Source organism: Helianthus annuus, chromosome 3, assembly GCF_002127325.2.
Source record: "Helianthus annuus cultivar XRQ/B chromosome 3, HanXRQr2.0-SUNRISE, whole genome shotgun sequence".
NCBI lineage: Eukaryota > Viridiplantae > Streptophyta > Magnoliopsida > Asterales > Asteraceae > Helianthus > Helianthus annuus.
The window spans coordinates 29,786,448-29,807,848 of record NC_035435.2 but is presented as its reverse complement, the minus strand read 5'-3'; positions in this window follow the sequence as shown (position 1 = coordinate 29,807,848).

Here is a 21,401-nt window from a genome sequence, read left to right as displayed (position 1 = left end):
TCTTGAACAACTACCAAGCAAGCTAGAGGGAGCACGGAATCAAACGACACCTAGTATTGATAACTACATAAATAAACCGGGCCTAAATCGGAAGATCGGATAGGATGAGGTCTCGTAAACCAAATGAGTGTGGGAACTCATATAATATGGTCTAACAAGACCTACATACTAAAATGAAACCTATCCTAAGTGCTTTCGACCCATTACGACCCGTTTAGGTAGCTTATGCTACTTTAACGCGTCGTTTGCGTAAAACGCGTTCGGACCGTTTAACTAGTCCTATGACAAGTATTATATGCCTAAACATGCTTAATTATGTTGCATAATCAGTTAAGTGACAAAAGTTTGGGTTACATATGCTTAATTACCAATTATGTATGAAAAGGGCATTTTGGTAATTTACCTAAGGCATATAAACTACTTATCATACAACTACCTAAACTAGGTTACCATAAGATATAACCTCGGAAGGTTATTCCCTATGCAACTATGGTCCCTAAATATGTTTGGTCGGATCCTAATGATCGACCAAACGGGTCGTGTTCGAAAGTCTAAGCGGGTGTTTAGTCCGCTTGACTTACGACTCTACACAAGCACTAAACTAAAAGTGACGAGCTAAACATGTCGAAACATGTTTAACAAAGTTAGAAAACAGGTTTGGTATCAAAACAAACGGTTTTGACACCTAAAAGTAGCTTGGTTACAAAATACGCGAGAATACGCATTCTGGCCAAAGCTACGACTCGTCACTGAGCCTAGATAACGTGGTAATCAGTAGGTATAGTCACTAGGGACTATAACCATCGTGATTACGCTCACGTTATGAAGTTCAAACGAACTTCGCGTTGACCATAAACTGGTTAAAGCAGAAAGTCAAACGCAGTTTGACTTTAGCGATGAAAACGAATGAAAAGAACGAAAGAATACTTACAAAAGGTCCCCGCAAGATTGAATTCCAAGTATTTCTCAGGTATGAAGTGATAACCACTCCAACTTAGAGAAAATCTCAGAATTCAAGTGTGGGTTTTGAGCAAAGGGGTGGGGGTATTTATAGGATTTCTAGAACCGTTAGGATCGTTTATCGGGAAACGAGCTTCGATCTAGACCCTCCACTTGGGCCCATTGTTTTGTAATACTAGGGGTACTAGAAAACCATCAAATTTGGCCCATAGAATGCTTAAAAACCAGGTGCAAGTATGAGGAACAACTGGACCAAGCTGGAACAGATTTTTTTGCTGATCTGGGACTCTCACGCGGCCCGCTTAAGGAATACACAAACTCTCACGCGGGCCGCCTGGGCATAGTTTCCAGAATTTGCAGTTTAGTCCCTGAACTTGAGAAACATGCATTTCGGCCCATTTTTGGCACGTTTAAGCCCCGTTAACCTCATTTCAAGGCTCTAAAATGATGTTAAAGTATAGGGAACCCAAACATGCTCAAAAATATCTCGGATGTCGGTTCGTTTGGTCGTACGATCGCGTTATTCACTTAATTACGACGGAAGTCGTAACGAACGCGAAAATGATCCAAATTAAGCGACGAATGGAATTTTATCATGCCAAACACTAAAATAAAATATTTTAATGCTTACATAAATTTTTGGATGTCCGGATGTCAGAACGTAAGATATGCGCGAAATTGCAAACTTATGCACTTTTTGACGCTTTTAGTCCCTGAATGACCAAAAGTTTATTTTTTGCGCACCAAACGCCTCAAAGCCTATTTCTAAGCTATGTAAGGGATATTTAGGGCATATTTAACTTATGATCAGGTTCCGGAATGTTCGTTATTATACGAATCGGTATAGTTTCGCAGTTTGACACAATTAGTCCCTGCGATCGAACAAACTTGATTTCAACACACCAAACCATCCAAAACTTATTTCTAAGTTATGTGGAGGTTATTTAAGGTATGTTAAGCCTATTTCACTATTTCGGAGTGTTTGTTGCGTTAAACTGGTTATATCTATGCATCAGTGCGCGTATAACCTTCCAGAAAGCGATTTAGAGCTTGAAATCGGACAAGAATTGATATGTGCAAACGTTACACATATTTTTACAAATCCCAAGTATGAAATACAATATTTCATTGGTTTGGCATTTGCTTGATGGTTGAAGTGACACAGGTGTCACATTATGGGTCTATCTGGTCATAGTCTTCTTTCTTCATTTCAGAGTTTCCAATTCTCTCCGCCACTAGACTCTCATAAAACTCTAGAATCGATGCTAAGAAACTCATCTGTTGTTTAGCAGCATTGATACTCATTGTTGAAGAATTTTTAGCTTCAAAGCAATATTGCAATGAATCTCATCAGGTTCTTTTGTATTTGATGCTGTTGTGGAGGAATGATAACCTGGATTGTAACTTGATGAACTACCTTTCGGTGAATCCTTTGACTTTTCAACACTGAAAGCAGCACCAATCTTTGATGATTGATTGGTTGAAGGTAAGCTTCCTCTGCAATAAAGACCCACATTTTGCTGATAGGTAGAACTGCTCATTTTGTTATGTTTTTGCAACTCCAGTTCATGACTCTCAAGCTTCTCAATCAATGTATCCAGTGTAATCTCATCAAACTGTGAATCATTTTTTTCAAAATTATGACAAATGTCTGCCAGTGGTCTGCACGTGGTAGCTTCGATCACTTTGTCAATGATTTCTTCCCTAGTTTTTGTGATTCCAAATCTCTCAAGTTCAATTACCTCACATTTTCACCTTTCATACACTCAAACAAATCAAATTCATTTTTTAACAATGATAATTTATTCTTTTTAATTTGTTTTTCTCCCTCATCTTTCACTCGCAATGCTTCCCACACAGACTTTGATGATCCATCATGATAAAGCAATGCAAAAATATCATCTCTGATTGATTGTTGAATTAACGCGATCATCCTTTGTTCTTAAGAAAATTCCTTTCTGTCTTGAGAGTGTAAGCTTGCAAGTGGAATTTCTTCATTTATATCATTTATTGGTCTTTTATACCTAAATTCCATACAAAACCAACTCTCATGAGCATACACTTTTGGCCAGTTAATAAACCTCTCTTTCCACCAGGAATAATCTTCAATATTATCAAATTTTGCTGGTTTTGAGTGAGTTCCATAAAAGTTTTCCTGTTTTATAATATTGGTTATAGCTTTCGAAATACTTTTCGGTGCAACCGTTGTTGTTTCGGATGACTCAAAAGAGAACGCGTTATAAAACTCATTGTAAAATTCTTTAGCCATGATTACCTGCAAACACACAATGAAACACTTGATCAAACTTGAAAATTAAACAACACAAATTATCACTTTGTACGAAGGTGAAATGGTGGGTTCGTACGAAGCAGCACTAAAAACAGAACACCTGGTTCGTACGAAGTGTAGGATCGGTTTTGACTCCGTAACGATTGCGAACCAACTCGTGTAACGTGCGGAATCCGTACACGAACGTGACCAAACACACAAGGCGTAATATAATCTGTGATTCGATAAAAGATCTGAAAAGTACAAAGTCACGTGCATCACCTAGAACACTTTCTCTCTCTACTTTCTCTCTCTAAGCACCAAGCTCTCCAAAGATCCAAATGAACAAAAGTCTCTAAACTAAGGAATAAGCCTCCTATTTATAGGCCAAGGCTTAAATGAGAAAACTCATTAATTACAATATTGCCACCTTGCCTTTTTCCTACTTATTACAATATATGCACTAACAAACTGTTTCTGCTACTAATTGTCTTGATGGAGGTGATAGACATAAATGCACTAACAAACTCCCCCTTGGATATTGTCGCAGTCAATGTCGTAGCGTCTTGTCTTTCTCTCTCTCTCTAAGTCTTCTTAAAGCTTTATCATCTCTTTAGCAACATAGACTCCCTCTTGCTCGAATAGAATCCCCGTGGATCTGTCTTTAGCTTCAGCTCCCCCTTTCGGTAGACTTTTTCTTCAGGCTCCCCCTTTCGACAAGCTTCTGTGCTTTTGGGATCGACACCTGGCTTTCCGGTTACAAGTTCCACCTTGCGTCTAGCTCGTCTTCAGACTCCCCCTTAGACTCGGCTGTCGGGATCGTAGTCTGGTTGTTGGTCCCTCGTATAGGATCTGTTCGTTAGGAACTTAGATGAATCGACTTTGACTAATGTGCGGAATCCATTTGATCAAATCACAGATGTACGACAAAGTATTCAATGCTAAATTGTTGTCTGATCTTTCTATTCAACTGTTATGAAAGTACAAAAGCGCCTGTGAAAGTCAGACTGACAAGAGTTCTCCTCAGAGTCAAAAGTGCTAAATGTCATACCCGGACGGGTATTTATAGGCAAAATCAGGATAGAGATAAGTGATGTCCGATCGGCTAGCATGGGATGCTGTCCGATCGGCTAACATTGCTGACCGATCGGACGACTGTCCGATCGGTTGGCACAGGTCAACAAAAGTCAACACTTATAACAACTAGCTCCATATCCTAATCTGCTGATCTAGCTAACATACATACAAACATAAACATAAATTGTTCACAAACATACAAAATATGACTAAATGCTGACGGAAGCTACAGACGTTTGTACTAACAGACTCCCCCTCGGATGTAGCTACAGTTCCTTCCAGCATAGTCTTCAGTTCTTCCTGTTGCGCCTTTGCTCTTTCGCTCTTTGTCTTCTCTTTTCATCTTTTTCTTCTAACATTCTTCGCCTTATATGTCTTCCTTCTTCGATCCACCATTTTCTGTAAACCGGATCTCCATCATGCTTCCGATCCCATTTAGGAATCTTATTTTCCTCTGATTCAATTGGCGTTTGATCCATTGGAATCGACTTGCCCAACTTGCGCTTTCCCAGCTCGGCTGCTCTTTTAGCAATCTCTTCAAACTTCTTACTGCCCTTATGTAGTTTCAGGAATTCATCAATCTCAAGATCTCTCTACTTTGTCTTCCAATATCTTCCTGAGTTTATATCTTGGGCAAAACACACATCCACTATTGATTGATATTGCAAAGCTTGTTCTTTGTCAGGACTTTCATAGACTATCTTATTGTAGAATAGGCAATCTATGTCTTTCTTCGAACAATTGATAAGCCACATAGGATCTAACACACAAATCCTTCTTGCTTCTTTACTGGACTTGTTGTACAAAGAGATTATGGCTTCGGCCGTCGTCTGATTATATAACCACCCTTTAAACTCTTCGTGGAAGTCTTGCTCTATTGCTCGTAAAGGCATATTCTTTAAACAACGAGGAGGCTTGATATCCAGAGTAATGTCTTCTCACCATTCTCTAAGTATGTAACAATTTGCTCTAGGAAGTGAGGTTTCAAATCAGGATACCTTGCTTTTGCTTGCAGCTTCACATAATTCCATAAGTGCTGATCATGCTACTTCACATCCGAACCATGATAGAATTCCTTAATGTTTTTCGTTGTTACCAACTCATCTATATCCCACCACGAGTGGGTCTTGATATCTGACAAAAACTCAAAGTACTGTACTCCCTGTTCCCGTCTGATGGCGTAGACTTTTAAATCTTCCAGATAACCCCACGATAGAATATCTCCCCATGATAGATCTTTGTTGTGAGTGAAATACTGTAAAGATCTGGGAGTTTTTCTTTCTTTTGGCATAACTTTAAACCATTTCTTTCGTTCCTCAGCTAGTCTTTCTCTTGGGATGGTTTCTGGAATACCTTTAGTAGACACTTTTTCCACAATCTTTCTTCTTATTTCATCTTCATTTCGATCTTTGAACATTTCCGCAAATGATGGAAATGTTTCATCAACTCCTGAATAGTGGAAATCAGTTTCTTCATCTTCTGAGTCTGAAGCGTCCTCAACAATAACATCATTATAATGATCGGCTTCATGAGCATATCTTGGCTCAAATATATCTTCAGAAGACTTTGGAATTTCATCTTCAATATCAAACTTAAATCTTCCATCCTCTAACCCCAATTCTTCCAACATTTCTTCTCTCGTCCTCTGAATCTCAATTTCCCCCCTCATGTTGAGTATTTAGATAAATAACTGTAGGGTTAGTAAGGAATACCTGATCTGCATGTTGTTTTCCGGATGATGAGGCTTCATGTTCTGAATCATCCTCCTGTTCATTGATTTCATCATTTAGCAACTCTTCAATCCTTTCTTGAACATTAGGATTCTCGATCAATATCCCAGAAGCACCTTGATCATTGTCATCATCACCTTTGTCATCTTTATCATCATAGTCATCTTTCTTGTCATCATCATTATCATCTTCCTCTTCTTCTTCATCTCCAAACAATTCTATATCAGAATCATCATCCACAATCTCTCCGCGTGCTATCTTGGCCTTTCTTTGCCTTTCTTTGATCTTGATTTGGCGAGCAATTTCTTTGATGCTATAAGGCACGGTGGAAGCTTTACCAACAAGAACAAACTACTGTGTCTTCCATTCTAACAACATCATTTCTTTTGCCTTTCTTTTCTTCTGAATAGCACTAACTCGGCGAATAATTTCATAAGGATCAAATGATTCAGAAGACTCACCCACAAGCACGAAGTCTTGACCTGCTTCAACATCTTGTACTTGAATGTTTTCAGCATCAACCATTTCAATGTCTACTTGAGATGACGATCCTCCAGCTTCAGTTTGACTTGACGAACCAACAACATCCTCAACCACGCTCTTTCTCCTTTCTGTTGCTTCTTGAGCTAACAGCCTTTCTCTTTCAACTCTACGCTCTTCAACTCTTTTTACTTCAACTTCATTGAAAGCAGCATGAATATCAACTTTTAAGTGACTTTCAATGATGGCAGTTAACATGCTAAGTTGGTTGTCTTTCATCACTTTGTTGGCCTTCATGGCTTCCATTTCTAGCTTTATCACCTTCATTTCATTCGATGAAGCTTCACTCATTTCACTTAGAAGCTGATTTAGTGTCTGATTACATCTTCCAGATTCTTTATTTTCACATTCAATGAAGATATCTCTGCTGTTAGAAGTTCAAACACTTTAGAATTATCATGAGCGTCATTCTTCATTTTTTTCATTGCTTCTTCTTGATCTATCAACACCAATCTGATTTCATCGTGAGCTTTCATCAACTGCTCAACTTGCTGCTTCAGAAAGTCACACTCCTTTCGGCTTTAGCTCTCGCTTTTTCAAGGTCTTCAACTTTCTTTGACAATTCATTTATTGCTTCGCTATTAAACATATCATAATCGTCTTCAGGAATGTCTTCTGTGTAAATCCCTGTTGCAGTTGGAAGACCTTCAAACATGTAATCAAACTTTGTATCTTTGGGTTGTGACGATTCTGGTTGATCTTGTGGAGGTGGACGTGGAGGTGTAGCAGCTTTGTAACCTGTGATTTCAACATAGTCATCATGACCTCTTGTCTTCTTCTGAACATCCACTACAGGTACATCAACGTTCTGCGCCTCTGGTTCTTTTGGAATTTCAACACTTTGAACCTTTTCTGCTTCATGAACCTTTGACTTTTGAAGATGTTTTTCTTTCTTTCCACCTTTATTTTTTGGCGGCTCAGCAACAGATTTCTTTGCCCTAACTCTTCTTGGAAGCACCCCAGCTTGAACTGCTTTTTGCTTCTTTATTTGTTTCTTTGGCTGATCAGGTTCATAAGAAGAGTCTTCTTCATCAGATGCTTTCTGTTTCTTTGTAGGCTTTTTCTTTAGTTGAGCTTTGCCTCTGCCGAGAGTTGTTGGGTCCAATTCTGATTCTGACTAAGTAGCCTCAGAATCATCTTCACTTGAGTCATCCTGAACCTCACCTTCAGGTTCTGTGGCGTTAACATTTTCAGCATGAGTACTTGATTCTTGATTCTTTTGAGCTGCAACTTCTCCATTTCTTTTTAGATAGCTTTCAAATGATTGACTCAAAAGACCAACTCCTTGTTCAATAACTACAGATGGCTCTAGCACAGTCTCATCCACCAACCTTTGTTGTGGCTCTTCAGATGGCCCTGCAAAACAAATATTGACAGATTTATTAGAAACTTATAATAGTTTAAAATTCTAATTGCCTTATGACTCCCCCTTTCACTATACCCTTTTTCTACATTCTTCGGAATAGAAACTGCAGGGGACGACTTTGGCGTTCTTTTCCTCTTTCCTTTTTCCTTCTCAACCCACCATCTGGTTTTCTTTTCTTTTAGCTCACTCATCTTCTCATTCTCATTGTCTGAATCACTGTTCTCATGTCTCCATTTGTCATCTTCAGGAGCAACATATTCTGGATTGCTGATTTTACATATCATTCCCTTCGTTCTTTCATCATCTTCTTTGGTGATTCTATTAATGGTCTCAGTTGACATGTTTCTCAGATCCATAATATCATTATTACTTTTCGGAAGATCCTTGAACTGATCATTAATCATCATCATGATGAATCTTGGATACATGATATACCTGTCACCTTTAGCCTGGCTGTTCTCCTTCATGTACTCAAAAATTTCTTGAGAAATGTTGTATCGTCTGTTCAGCACCAAACTTGTGATTATGTTCATGATGTAATCTGATATTTCATCATATGCTCCTTTTCTGTGTGATAACGAATGTACCATACAATGCATCAAATATCTATAAGCCTTAGAAAAACTTGATTTAGTCATCTTTCCATTGATATGACTAGTAAATCCCATTCTGCACCACAGTCCTTTTGCTAGATGTTCAGACATAATGGTTGGATCATTGTCAGAATCTTTCAGGTCTAGAACTCGTCTAAGGTCTCCAACACCAAACTTGAACTCCACATCTATGTCTTTTCCCTTCTCATCCTTCTTCCTTAATACTGAATGTATCATCTTGTCAGATTCTTCGTATCTAGCTGTATTCCAGAAAGCTCTTACATGTGATTCATATATGACAGTTTTGTCAGACAAAGCTTTCCCGATTCTGCTTTCTCTTAAAAATTTAGCCATTGCTTCAACCACAGTATTCTCTGTGCTAGCTTCATCGATCAAGCAGTATACATTATGACCCTTATCTGTATCCTTTCCTCTTCCCTGTAGATATATTCATTATCAATCATTTGCACGGGGTAAGATGAATGATGGAAATTTTGAAAAATTTTCTAACACTGAGATTTCCTATGTGACAGTACTAGTGAATCGGATATCTGTCCGATCGGATAACATTGTTGTTCGATCGGATGGCTCAACTTGTGTAGAGATGAGTTTTGTCCTTTTAATGGCTGATCGATCGGATTGCAAGTCTGTTTGAACAGTTAACAATGCTGCCCGATCGATTAGCAATGTTGTCCGATCGGTTGGCAATGTTGTCCGATCGGCTAGCAATGTTGTTCGATCGGCTAGCAATGCTGTTCGATCGAACTGCCACTTTACACAGATTTCAAGGCATGATAAGAATGATGTCCGATCGGCTGGGAATGTTGTCCGATCGACTAGCAGATAGCACATATTTCAAGGTATAATAAGGATGTTGTCCGATCGGTTAGCAATGTTGTCCGATCGGTTAGCAATGCTGTCCGATCGGTTAGCACTGCTTCATGTCATGTGGTGAAAAGAAACAAACACTCTTAAAACACATAAAGGCACAGAATCCTAGACACCATCCAACTAAAAATTCAACAATAATACACAATGAATCTGATGGCTGTATGATCGGACTGCTGTCCGATCGGCTAGCACCTCATTTAAAGAACACACAAGAACAACTTGAATCATGAAAATATTCACAATCAAAGTATCAAATTGAACATAGATCTATGTAAAGAATCCTGTTGCGATCAAATCCCTATGTTCATTCTGTTCTAAAACGGCTTAAACAAAGATTAATTTGACTAAAACCCTAGCCGACTTCCGCATCGTTCAAACCTTAGATCTACCAATTTAAGCAAGTTTTTGTACAAATTAAGACGGTAATCATGTAGATCTCATCATTCCGATCAAAGCCCTATACTTGAATCTTATCAAAACGTCCTAAATCTACCCAGATCTATCATCAAGAACTCCGACAGTGACGTCATGATGAACATTCAAACAAAACCTCAATTTTAACAGATTTAGATCTAGAAAGACTTACCTTCGTCATTGTGAGAGTTGTGCAAACCAACAAACCAACGTTCTTGTCCAAAGAGAATCAAAGATTAAAGATCAGATGAAAATTTTTGAGAGAGAATGGTCGGTCGATCGAACAAGTAACCGTTTGACTGAACATTGACCTCCTATTTATAGGTGACTTTGAATCGAAGTGTTGTCCGATCAGCTAGCAATGCTGTCTGATCGGTCAGCTGTCCGAGCCAAGTACTTCCTTTGACTTTCAAAACTTTGACACTTTGACATTTTGACCTTTTTGACTTTGATTTTATCAGTGTTTAAGAATCCACTTAAGAATCTAGGTCCAAGTTAATGACCCTAGGTACTTAATTTGCCTACCAAGTCCAACTTAATGACCTTGGTTGACCCAAAACAAAGCATACTGACATTTTGATCAATCATTTTTCTGAAAATTACAAGTTTCGATTTAATGAACTTGCATTAACTTTGCATTTTCTCAGGTTTTATAATAAGTTTCCAACCCATCTTCCAGCTTAGAAACTTCCTGCATCTGCTTTAAACTGTGATTCTGAAGATCAGCTTTCCGCTTTGATTTGTAGAAAAAACAAAACAGAAATGTAAAATCTTTTTGGATTTTTAAGAAAGTTTCTAGACTAGAAAGCTATGAAATCTTTTTGAGTATTGAAAGCTGTACTGAATTGAATTGCAATAAACGTAAACTATTTACAAACATATTTTTGGTGAGCGTGTTAGGGAATCATATCAGCTACTGACAAGCTACAAGAACCGTTAAGCTTTGATTTCATACTCAGAATTAAACAATTCCCTTAGATTGTCGATATACTGATCCTTTTAAGCTTTTACACAGATTTCAATTTGATCAGGATACGAATTTAGTGTTTTAGTATCTAAACTTATATGCGTGTACCACCTCAGAATATACTCCCGTATCCAGACTACTATATTCAGTCTTACAGGTGAGTGCACACTAATGATATCTGTAAGAGGTAAATGTGAGGCCATGAGAGCTCAGGCTAGAACTTCCATTCAATCAGAGAGATGATGGCTCGACTTCAGGTGGGTTCCCTTTAGGGAATCTTTTTTACAACAGCACATGATTAGCATTTTGCAATGATTCATCATTTTTTATGTTGAGGGGAGGCTTTATGAATAAAGCAGTGCAGAGTATTATACGAGGACTAGGCTATTGCTCCCGCAAATACAGAAGTCCTGGTATAATACCCCAGATATCATCACGTACAAAGACCTAGTATGTCAGAAATAGAGCTTTTCAAACAGGATTTCCGGGGTTACCTATATATCCGAGAGATGTTCCCCACGCATAAGCAAATAATTATTTTACGTTTATATCCCGATCAAACTTACTAAATGTGTAAAAACCTACCGGCACACCATCAGCGAGACTGCTTAACTCATTTTAAACTTTACATTTCTTTAGCATACTGTAACTGTCTACCTGATGTACTATCATTTTCCCTTTTTACACAAGCTCTTTTTTTTAATTTTCTATTGTTTTTGGATTTTGAAATATCTCATGTTTTTGGGTTTTTGAATTTTTTTTATTGTTTTTGTATTTTTTGAAAATAATATCTATCTCCCCCTAAATACCAAAACATCTAAAAATTCGACAAACCATTGCAGATTGCTTTTCAACACCATCTACAGTGGTACCTTCATCAACGCCAATGATCCCATCCGTAACAGATAATAACTTCATACCATTAAGTTTCAAAAGATATTGAAAACGAGTTTTGTCGAATGATTTGGTATGTAAGTCAGCTCTTTGCTAATCGGTGTGGATTTTTTCTATTCGTATCAACCTTTTTTCGATACAGTCTCGAATAAAGTGATGACGAATTTCAATGTGTTTGGTTTTAGCGTGATGAACAAGATTTTTTGTTATGTTTATTGCTGCCTCATTATCAACAAAGATAGGGGTGGTAAGAAATTGCAAACCGTAGTCGCGCATCTGTTGTTGGATCCACAAGATCTGAGAGCAGCAGCTGCTTGCAGATACATACTCGGCTTCACATGTAGACAAAGCAACAGAGGTCTGCTTCTTACATTGCCAGGTGATCAATCGTGGTCCGAAAAACTGACATCTCGAAGTTGTTGATTTAGCGTTCACTTTGCAGCATCCGAAATCTGAATCCGAGTACCCCTCAAGCGTGAAGTCGCCATCCTTTGGATACCACAACCCCAATGATGGAGTTCCTTTCAGGTAGCGCAATATCCGTTTAACGATCATCAAATGCGAAGCTCTGGGGCTTGATTGAAATCGGGCTGCGAGGCAGGTAGGATACATAATGTCCGGTCTCGATGTCGTCAAATACATCAGCGATCCGATCATGGAACGATACAACGTTTCATCTACCCTTTCTCCGGTGAGGTCAGGGTTTATTCCATGGTTTGTCGCGAATGGGGTGGAATTTGGTGACATTCCTGACATCCCAAACTTCTCAAGGATATCATGAACGTATTTCGTTTGATGTATGAACATTCCCTCGGGCAGTTGTTCGATCTGAAGACCCAAGAAGAACTTCATCTCACCCATTGATGACATTTCAAATTTCTGCTTCATCACTTTTTCAAAGTCTTTGCAGAGATCTTCATTTGTTGACCCGAAAATTATGTCATCCACATAGATCTGTACTATTAGAAGATGGTCGTCGACTTCTTTTGTGAAGAGGGTGGCGTCTATCTTTCCTCGGATGAAGTGGTTGGCTAGCAAATGTTGAGATAGGGTCTCGTACCAGACTCTCAGGGCCTGGTGTAAGCCGTATAACGCCTTATCCAAGAGATAAACCTTGTCTTTATGGATTGGGTCTGTCACACCCCCAAAATCCACCATGCGGAGTATCACCGCTTAGAGGCATGACATGACCAGGACCGAGCCACCAATCATATTGAACAACGTAATTAAGCAAAAAATGGTTAAACAATAATACAATTGGTGACCAAAGCTAGTTAACTAAGTTTAGTTTAAACAGCGGAAGCATAAACGTAAATCCAAAAACATAAGTCCATAGTTTATAAGTTTAAAGTCTAAAGCGTAAGGTCAATAAGTTCAAAAGGAATTAAATATTAAATACGGAACATAACAGTCCGTATCCCACAACGACTCCTTCCTCGTGCAAGCTCCAAGCATTTAACGACCTGTAAGGCATGTAACAACGAGTCAACAACAAAGTTGAGTGAGTTCACGTTTGGTTGTTTAGTTTTTAAGTTGTTTCTGAAAACGTGGTTTGTCTTTCGTTGGCGTAATTGCCGCGGGGGGTTACCCCGTAGTTGAAAGCATGATAACCAGTTCATTCTTTATTACCCAAACCATATCCATGATTAGTGGGGGCTTCCCCATGTGAACCACTAGACTGTACCATATCGACTACTAACGCAAATAAGTTGTGTCCTACATCAGTGTCTATCATCACTTACGGTTTGCCATAGTCCATTAGTACACGCCCGTCCGACTGGCACGGTGTGAGGTTTGTTGAACCTAATAGCGCTATTAACTAATGACCCGCTCGCCATTGGCCTCGGCGATTAAGTCGATATAAAAATGAGGGACTTATGATAGAGTTTTGTCTAGTAGGTTTTAAGGTTGTTGTCCTACCCAAGGAGGACGAACGTACGTAGTTCTACCCAAGGAGAATATGCAGGATTAATATTGGCATCCTACCCATGGAGGATGGCCGTACATATCCTACCCAAGGAGGATATGTAGATTCCGTTTTAAATTTTTTTACCCATTCCCAACCACCGGGAATCCCATGCCTTAGAAAGTGTGTGAACTCACCTTGGTTTGCTCGGTTAGATTCTCAAATATAGCTAACAGTCAAGGTCGGTCATTCACATCCTAATATGATTACCAGTTAGTCATTTAATGGTTTTCAAATAGAGCACAAAGTTCCTACACGTATCTATCAAATAACATGCATTATTTTAATGGTTTATGCCCATATAAACTCCCCATCCATTCCCGTTCACAAATAAACATACGATATTGCACATAACACTCTTATTGACACATATCATGTTAGATCATTCACAGATAACATACTCGACATTTAGACACGCAAATTACTACTTATGTCATTTCCACTTAAATATCCAAAACTGGGCTGTTTTCGAGCATTTTAATAAAATAGTTATCTTATTTCAAAAATTTCGAACTTTTTACAGAAGGTGCTAAACGATCCAAATATTATTGTGTAAAAATCTCGGGATATAATTCATCACCAATATTTTATTAAGAATCATTTTCCGGAATGCACTCAGATTTATCTTTTTCTGATTGCAGTCCACGGAATAATTCATTAAAAATTCATTGTAAGTCGGATTGACAAAATTCCAGTGGGACAATTACTACGACATCCGTTTCCATCTACAGTACCAATTTCATTATCTAACTCTACGCAGAACTCAAGTTATGACAGAAAACAGAATGCATATTTTCAGCAGTAAAAATGCAGCTCTAGCTGTTGTTACAAAATGACACATTAAAAATAGTAAACGAAGTCCAAAAATTACGATTCTAGTGCCACTAGAACCGTATTTCATAATAAATAAATCTAGACTTCAGAAAATACATTTTTCGTTAAGTTACAGTCCTGTTAAAGCCAACTGAAGTTGGCTGTAATTACCAAACAGCCTACTGTTTCAGCTTTTATCTTTCTAACTTGTGTTTGATTGATTCCGTTAACATGTTTAGTGATCACAACAACATCAAACATCAATATTAACAAGTAGATCAGCAAGTAATCAGCAACATAATCAAGACAACTTCATGTTATCATCACTTCATTATATTTCAACAATATTTCATTACAAAGTTAGTTTATATGCAAGACTTTGTTCATGGTTCTTTAGTGTTCATGGATTCTCATCATCAAACAACTATTAACCACTCTAATAACATGAAAAATGAACGGATCTAAGTTCTTACCACTAGTTCAAGACTAGGGAAGTTCGAGTGTAGAAAAGTGGCGGTTAAAAGCGAATAGAGAAGGTCCTTGATGATTCGAAAGCTCCACACTTCGTGATTCACCTTGGTGCACCTTGGGATGCTTGTAGATTGGAAGAAGATGAACAAATGATGGTGATGGTGTGGTGGTTTGGGTTCGGCCGAACAAGAGAAAGGAAGGAGAGAGATGAGTGTTGTGATGGTGATGATAAGGATGAGTGGTTATGACCTTTGGTGCCTCTTTATAAACCATGTTCACCATTTAAGCATTGTGCAACATGTTCTAATATCCACCAACATAATCTAGTTAAATAATGAAAGAAAATCAATAGGTGGGGTCCTTGTTCATAACCGGTTTTGAGGGGGGGGGGGTATTGGTTGGGTCTCAAGTATTGGTTACTAGTTTAGTTACAAATCTAGTTAGGAGATTAAGTATCTAGTTTGTGTTTTATGGTGTGTTATATAATATATAGTGTGTTAGGGTGTTCGGGGACCCTAACTAGCTCAGAAAAATAAGAACAATGTGTCTGACAATATTTTCATGTTACGGGTAATGTCCGGTTGTTCGGTTTGACACTGTTCCGTTAAAGTGCTTAATTAATCCGTAAAGTGTCCTACATATATATTTTTGTAACGTTTTTAATTTTCAATACTCAGGAAAGCATACCGGACTATTTAGTAACTTTTCTGTACACTACTAGTATGTTAACAAGCACGTGTAAGTATAACACAGTAATCAGAAAGCAGTTAAGTAATTCCACACAGTCGTCAAGCACTTTAATTATCATTAATAAATTGTACGGAATACATGGAATTTTGAGGGTTGTCACATTCTCCCCCTGTTAAGAAAACTTTGTCCCGAAATTTAGCGCGTGGTTACTGAGGAAGCTAGTTAAGTTGCGTTGGTTTCCTGGTTTTCCTGGGGTGTCACCTCATCCCCCCGTTGATTTGGAATTTCGTCCCGAAATTCTGCAGTAGCTTCAGCCTCAGTTGTTGTTGCATTTTTCTTAAACAGATGGGAATTGTTAGGCCCTAAAGTGTGAGACTGACGCATCAAATTACCACAATGGGCTATGGTTACGAACTGGGCTTTACCGGGTTAGTTTATATTAGGTTTTGGACCTTTACAGGTCACTTGGGCTAAGCTTTAGGCCATGTGGGCCAAGCAGGCCCAAGGGGAGCCCATGTGGGAAGTGGGCTTGCCTAGGTATATAAACAAGTTTTCTACTTGTTTTAGGGTTTGAACCTCCTTGTTACACAATTTCCTAGAGAAGCTAGAGTGGAGGCGATTCGATTGTGGTGTACTCATACCAGACGTTTTTGCTTGTTAAAGTAATCGAAACGTGTGTGAGTTAAAAGTTGGTTCGGTGTTCTTGCTTTTCATATTTTTCGGTTTATCTTGAATCATCTTGTGATTGGATTCCGCACTTTCACAAGATTAGGTTTGATATCATTGAAAGATCCGGTTAAACGGGACTTACAAGTGGCATCAGAGCCAAAGAACCTGTTTCTAGGCTCGGTGTGATATCAAAGATTCAAGAATTTTGTTATTTTTGGTTCGGTGTTCTTTGTGTTCTTAATTGTGTTCATCGAACTTTTATCAGAAATCAATATGGTTTGGTTTTTCAATCTATTTTGAAACTGTTAGAGATATTGAACGTTTTTTTAAATTTTAAAAGAAAATTCTCTTTGTTTTTAAAAGGATTGCAATTTCCAAAAATATTGGAAATTCTGTTTGTGGTGAAAGTCAACTGTTTCAAGTTACTATAACATTTCAAAGATCTCGAGTCCATCTTTCAAGGTAACTGTTCTCATCACATTCATCATTTATCAACGTCACAGAGGTCTCGACAACATCATCATCACTACAATTTGGTCTCGATTCATCACGGTTTCGGTCTCGACTTCACAGGTTTCGACTCACTTCATCTTCATAGTCTCGAGTCGCAACCGAGTTTTCGAGTTGCAACCTTTAATCGCCACCTGCAACTCCATCATACCGGCAACATCAACTGTTAAGGTCTCGAGTCAGCTGTTTCGAGTCATCAAACACCTCACGAGTCGAAATCATCTTCAAAGAACAGAAGTGAGGCTTCGATTATCATCTCTCTTGAGGTTCCGAGTGCCGGTTTAGATTCACTGTTCCGACTCCACCATTTCTGACTCGCAACCATTTGCGGTTTCGAGGTCCACGGTTTCGAGTCCTTCATTAGCCGGTCTCGAGTCATCATCTTTTCACAAGTCTCGAGTCACTGTCACGGGTCCTTGTCGCAACCATCACTGTCTCGAGTTATCACCATCATTCAAGATCTCGACTCGCGTCGTTCTGTCTCGTAAACGTCATTCCGAGTCGCAACCGTCTCACCTTCATCAAGCATCCCGAGTCATCCTCTCCACTGTTCGTCATCATCATCGTTCACCGACGTGACCTGCAACTCCGGTGATAACCTGCATCTTCTCCGACGTCCTACTCCGACATCATTTCTGACCATTATCATTCACCAGGTTCAGCATTTCCGTTCCATCATCTTCATTATCATTACTGATCACGTCCGACCATTACTTCCGTCCACCACCTTTCACTGCAACACCATCGTTCACCACCATCTTCGTGACTTCTGATTTAACTGTTGATCTTTTGTTTCTAAAGATTGTTGCATGTTATCGTCAGCACCAAAGGAAAAGTAATACAGGTTTTGATCGTTTTTAAATTAGGGTTTTGGTGGATTTTGATAAAAGAAGAAGACAACAGTTGCTCTCGTTTAAGTTATTTATTATCATAATAATAATAATTATAAATAGTTTTCTTATATATTAATTAAATTTTTTTTTTTAAAAAAAAGGGGTTTGTTTTGTTTGTGATATCGGTCTGACAGGTTTTGAGGTGCGGTTCAGAAAGTGGGTTCATTCGCGTGCAAAGGGTTTGAGTTAGCGAGTACACGGGTGCTCGTTTAGTTTGTGTTTTGAGGAGAAGAACAAAAGTATCAACCACCCATTGAAATTATGACATTACGTGAAGAGATGCTTTCTGTCTTTTGCACTCCTGAGTGTAGAGAAAGAGTTGAGGCATATCGGTTACACAACGCTGAGTTGATTCAAGATTAAAAACTTTACTTTGGCCAAAAATGAAAAACTTTACAAAGAAAAAATTGAGGCCCAAAGAAAAGATATCGTTCAGTTAAAAGAAGATCTCAGCGCTAAGAACTGTAATTTTTTAGATGCTCTAGCAACAATTAGTGACTTGACCAAAGAACTAGAAGACCTAAAGGTCAAATATCAGGTAAATGAAATTAATATTAAAAAATTTGACACTTCTAGTAATTTGGTCAAGAACATTTGTGATATACAACTAGAGTACAAAGAAAAGAAAGGGGCTGGTTTGGGATACACAAAAGCTCCTCCTCCTTACAATCACAATTATACATATTTGCCTTTCACGGAAGAGGAGCTAATTAATGAGGGTAAAATGACTTATGGACCAAAAGTTGATAAGTCATCTGTCAAGAATGAATCTGTTAGCAATAAAAAGTCAGCCCCATCAATGAACTTTGTTTCTAAAGGCAATGTTGATCCTAACCAGTCGTTTGCATGTGCAGAAAAGGTTGACTTGAAATGTGAAGATACTCTTGGGGGAGAACAAGTTTTAAATTCTGATTTACAAAAACCTTGTTTTGATGAAAATAATCCTGATCTTCTTTTAGGACAAAGTATTTTTAGCATGTTTCTTTCGTTAGCGTCCAATGGGCCTGATGTTTTGGGCAAGACTGATGATGGGTGTGTTGAATCTGTGAACATTAATTCTGGCGATGAATTTTCTTCAGCTAATGATTGTGAATGTGATGTTTCTAACTCTTCAGTTGATGATAGTGGTACAAGTGAGGTCCCTCAGGATACATTCAGTGAAACCACTGAAACTACTTCTCAAGAAAATCAAGAATATCCTGATTCTTCTTCTGAATCGGTCTCAGTAGGTGTCCCTAATGTTGAATCTAGTGGGATCCCATTGGAAACCGTTTATGCATGTGATGCAGAAACACGTTTTGATGAAACTTCTACATCTTCTGAAATTAAAACTGAACCAAATTTTGAAAGGGAAGAGGTGGTCACATTAAATGAAAAGTCAGAAGAAAATGTTTCTGAAAAGGAAATTAAAACAGAAACTGAATCGTCTTTTCAAAATGATCCTGATAAAATTATAAAAGACGAAAAACATCAGTTGACTAAATCTCATGCTTGTGCTAGTTCTGATCAACAGGTACGGAAGAAATCAGAAAAGGCACATGGAACACAAGCAAAGCAACCTAAGCATGCTAAGCAAGCTCGGTCATCTAGGCCCATCAGATCAGCTACTGCTGCTAGCTCTCCGAATCTCCATACATTGAAGCGACAGACATGTTTCAACTGTGGAATTCCTGGGCACATTGCTAGAAATTGTGTTCATCGCCCAAACGTGCAACAAAATGCGAATATTCACTCTTGTGCTGATGTTTGTGAGCCGGTTCACAACACACAGAAGGAGCCAAAACGAGTAGATCAAAATCAGGGATATAAGAAGTCTGCTCATCAAGGACAATCACAATCTCGTAAGGCTCGTGACAAGGTGAAGAAAAGCTCCAATCAGGGAGAAAAGACGAAGAATGGTGCTCAGAGCAACAAGACTTTTGCAAACAGCAAATACAAGCACCCAAATTCATCTTCGTCTAAGAGTAATGTGCAGTCACATCCAAAGCAAAAAGGACCGGTTTGTCCTTCAGGACCTGCTAGAGCAAATCAAGCTACTCAAAATGTCTTTCCGATGAAAAGACAAACTTGCTACAACTGTGGCATTGCGGGTCATATTGCTAGAAACTGCCCCAGGCGTCCCTACGTACCCTACTATATGCAAAATCAGAGGGTTACATCAAAGGATAACAATCATTCCAGGCCAATGAAGGTATCTTCACCTAAGGCAATGAAGAATGTGAATCCCAAGGTTAAACCTTCTGATGGGGATTGGAATGCTGCTAAAAACAAACGCAAGGCTGTTCAGGAACAAAAACGTGTTTCTAAAACTAACAAACCTGAAACAGCTAAAGTTGCTCAACCGAAGGCAACAAACGCGTTTGCTAGACCGAAACAGTTTTGGAAACCCAAATCCAAAGCAGCAACGTCTCCAATCCTTGAAATTAAAGGGGACTTGTGTTTGAAAGAAGTGTCTTATTTTGATGCTTCAGGTAATCCCAGGACCACGATGGCCTGGGTACCCATGTCTTACTAATCTCCTTACTTTTCAGGAACAACTAAGGAGGAGCTGTTGACAATCTCTAGAATGTTGATAGCGGTTGTTCCAGAGATAAAACGGGTAACATTTCACTGTTGCAAAAATTCAAATTTTTTTTACAGATGATATGTTTCCTTTGGAGGAGATTAGAGAAGTAAGATAAGATCAGCAAAAGGTACCGTTTAAATTCAGTACTTTGATTTGAATTTGATTAGTCTTCAGTCTGATGACAGAACGGTTAAGCAAAAATATTTTTCTCTCTTTTTCTTAGTTTATAACTTTGTACATAAAGTGTCCTTTCTCTAGTAAATGGTAAATTTGCGCAAAAATACAAGATTTATGCACAAATTTAGGGGGGAGAGGAACATATAGATAGATATAGAGTCTTGGGGGAGAAAACTCTTAGAAAAGAAAAATTCAAAAAGAGTTTGCTGTATATATATGCATTGTTTTAGGGGGAGAAAATGAGAAAAATACAAAAACATTAGAAAAATGAAAAAGCCAAAAAGAAAAATTGCATGAAATGGGAAGTGAAATAAATGTTCGTGCTAAAGGGTTTTAACTAACACATGTAAGGTGCCATAGCTGAAAAGACTAGGATCTACTCCGATATGTCGACAGGCTTGACGCTCAACATGATAAAAGATACTAAGTGATATAAACATAACGAACTATGTATCATGTGGGTAACATACCAACGGCGTATGATTTTATGGTCTTAAATCTTGCGCTGATAGATAGCCAACATCTGAGGTTTCGGGTCTTTATATTGTTGAATCATCCGGGGATATCTTGGTTGTCCTTCTGCTTAGAACTAAAATTGTACATGACCCCAGGAAAGAAAGTCACTTGGAATTAGCTCATTTCTATTTGAATGTCTGTATGTTGTCCCGATACACACAATTTTGATCTGATTCTGAAATCTTCTCTGAAAAAATCGTGTACCTCCTCTGCTGCATCCAGATATATGCTGACCTGGAGGTGCTAGGCAACGACAGCTTCTGCTGCATCCAGATACATGCTGACCTAGCTGTACGTTGTCGCGCTATAGATCTAATACACCCGAAAGAGGCCCTCTAGTGCCCAAAAGAAACCCAAGAAACCTATATCAAATTGAGAAAAACTCATTTGATCTGTATATTATACCATCTCTGCTTAAGATCTATTCTG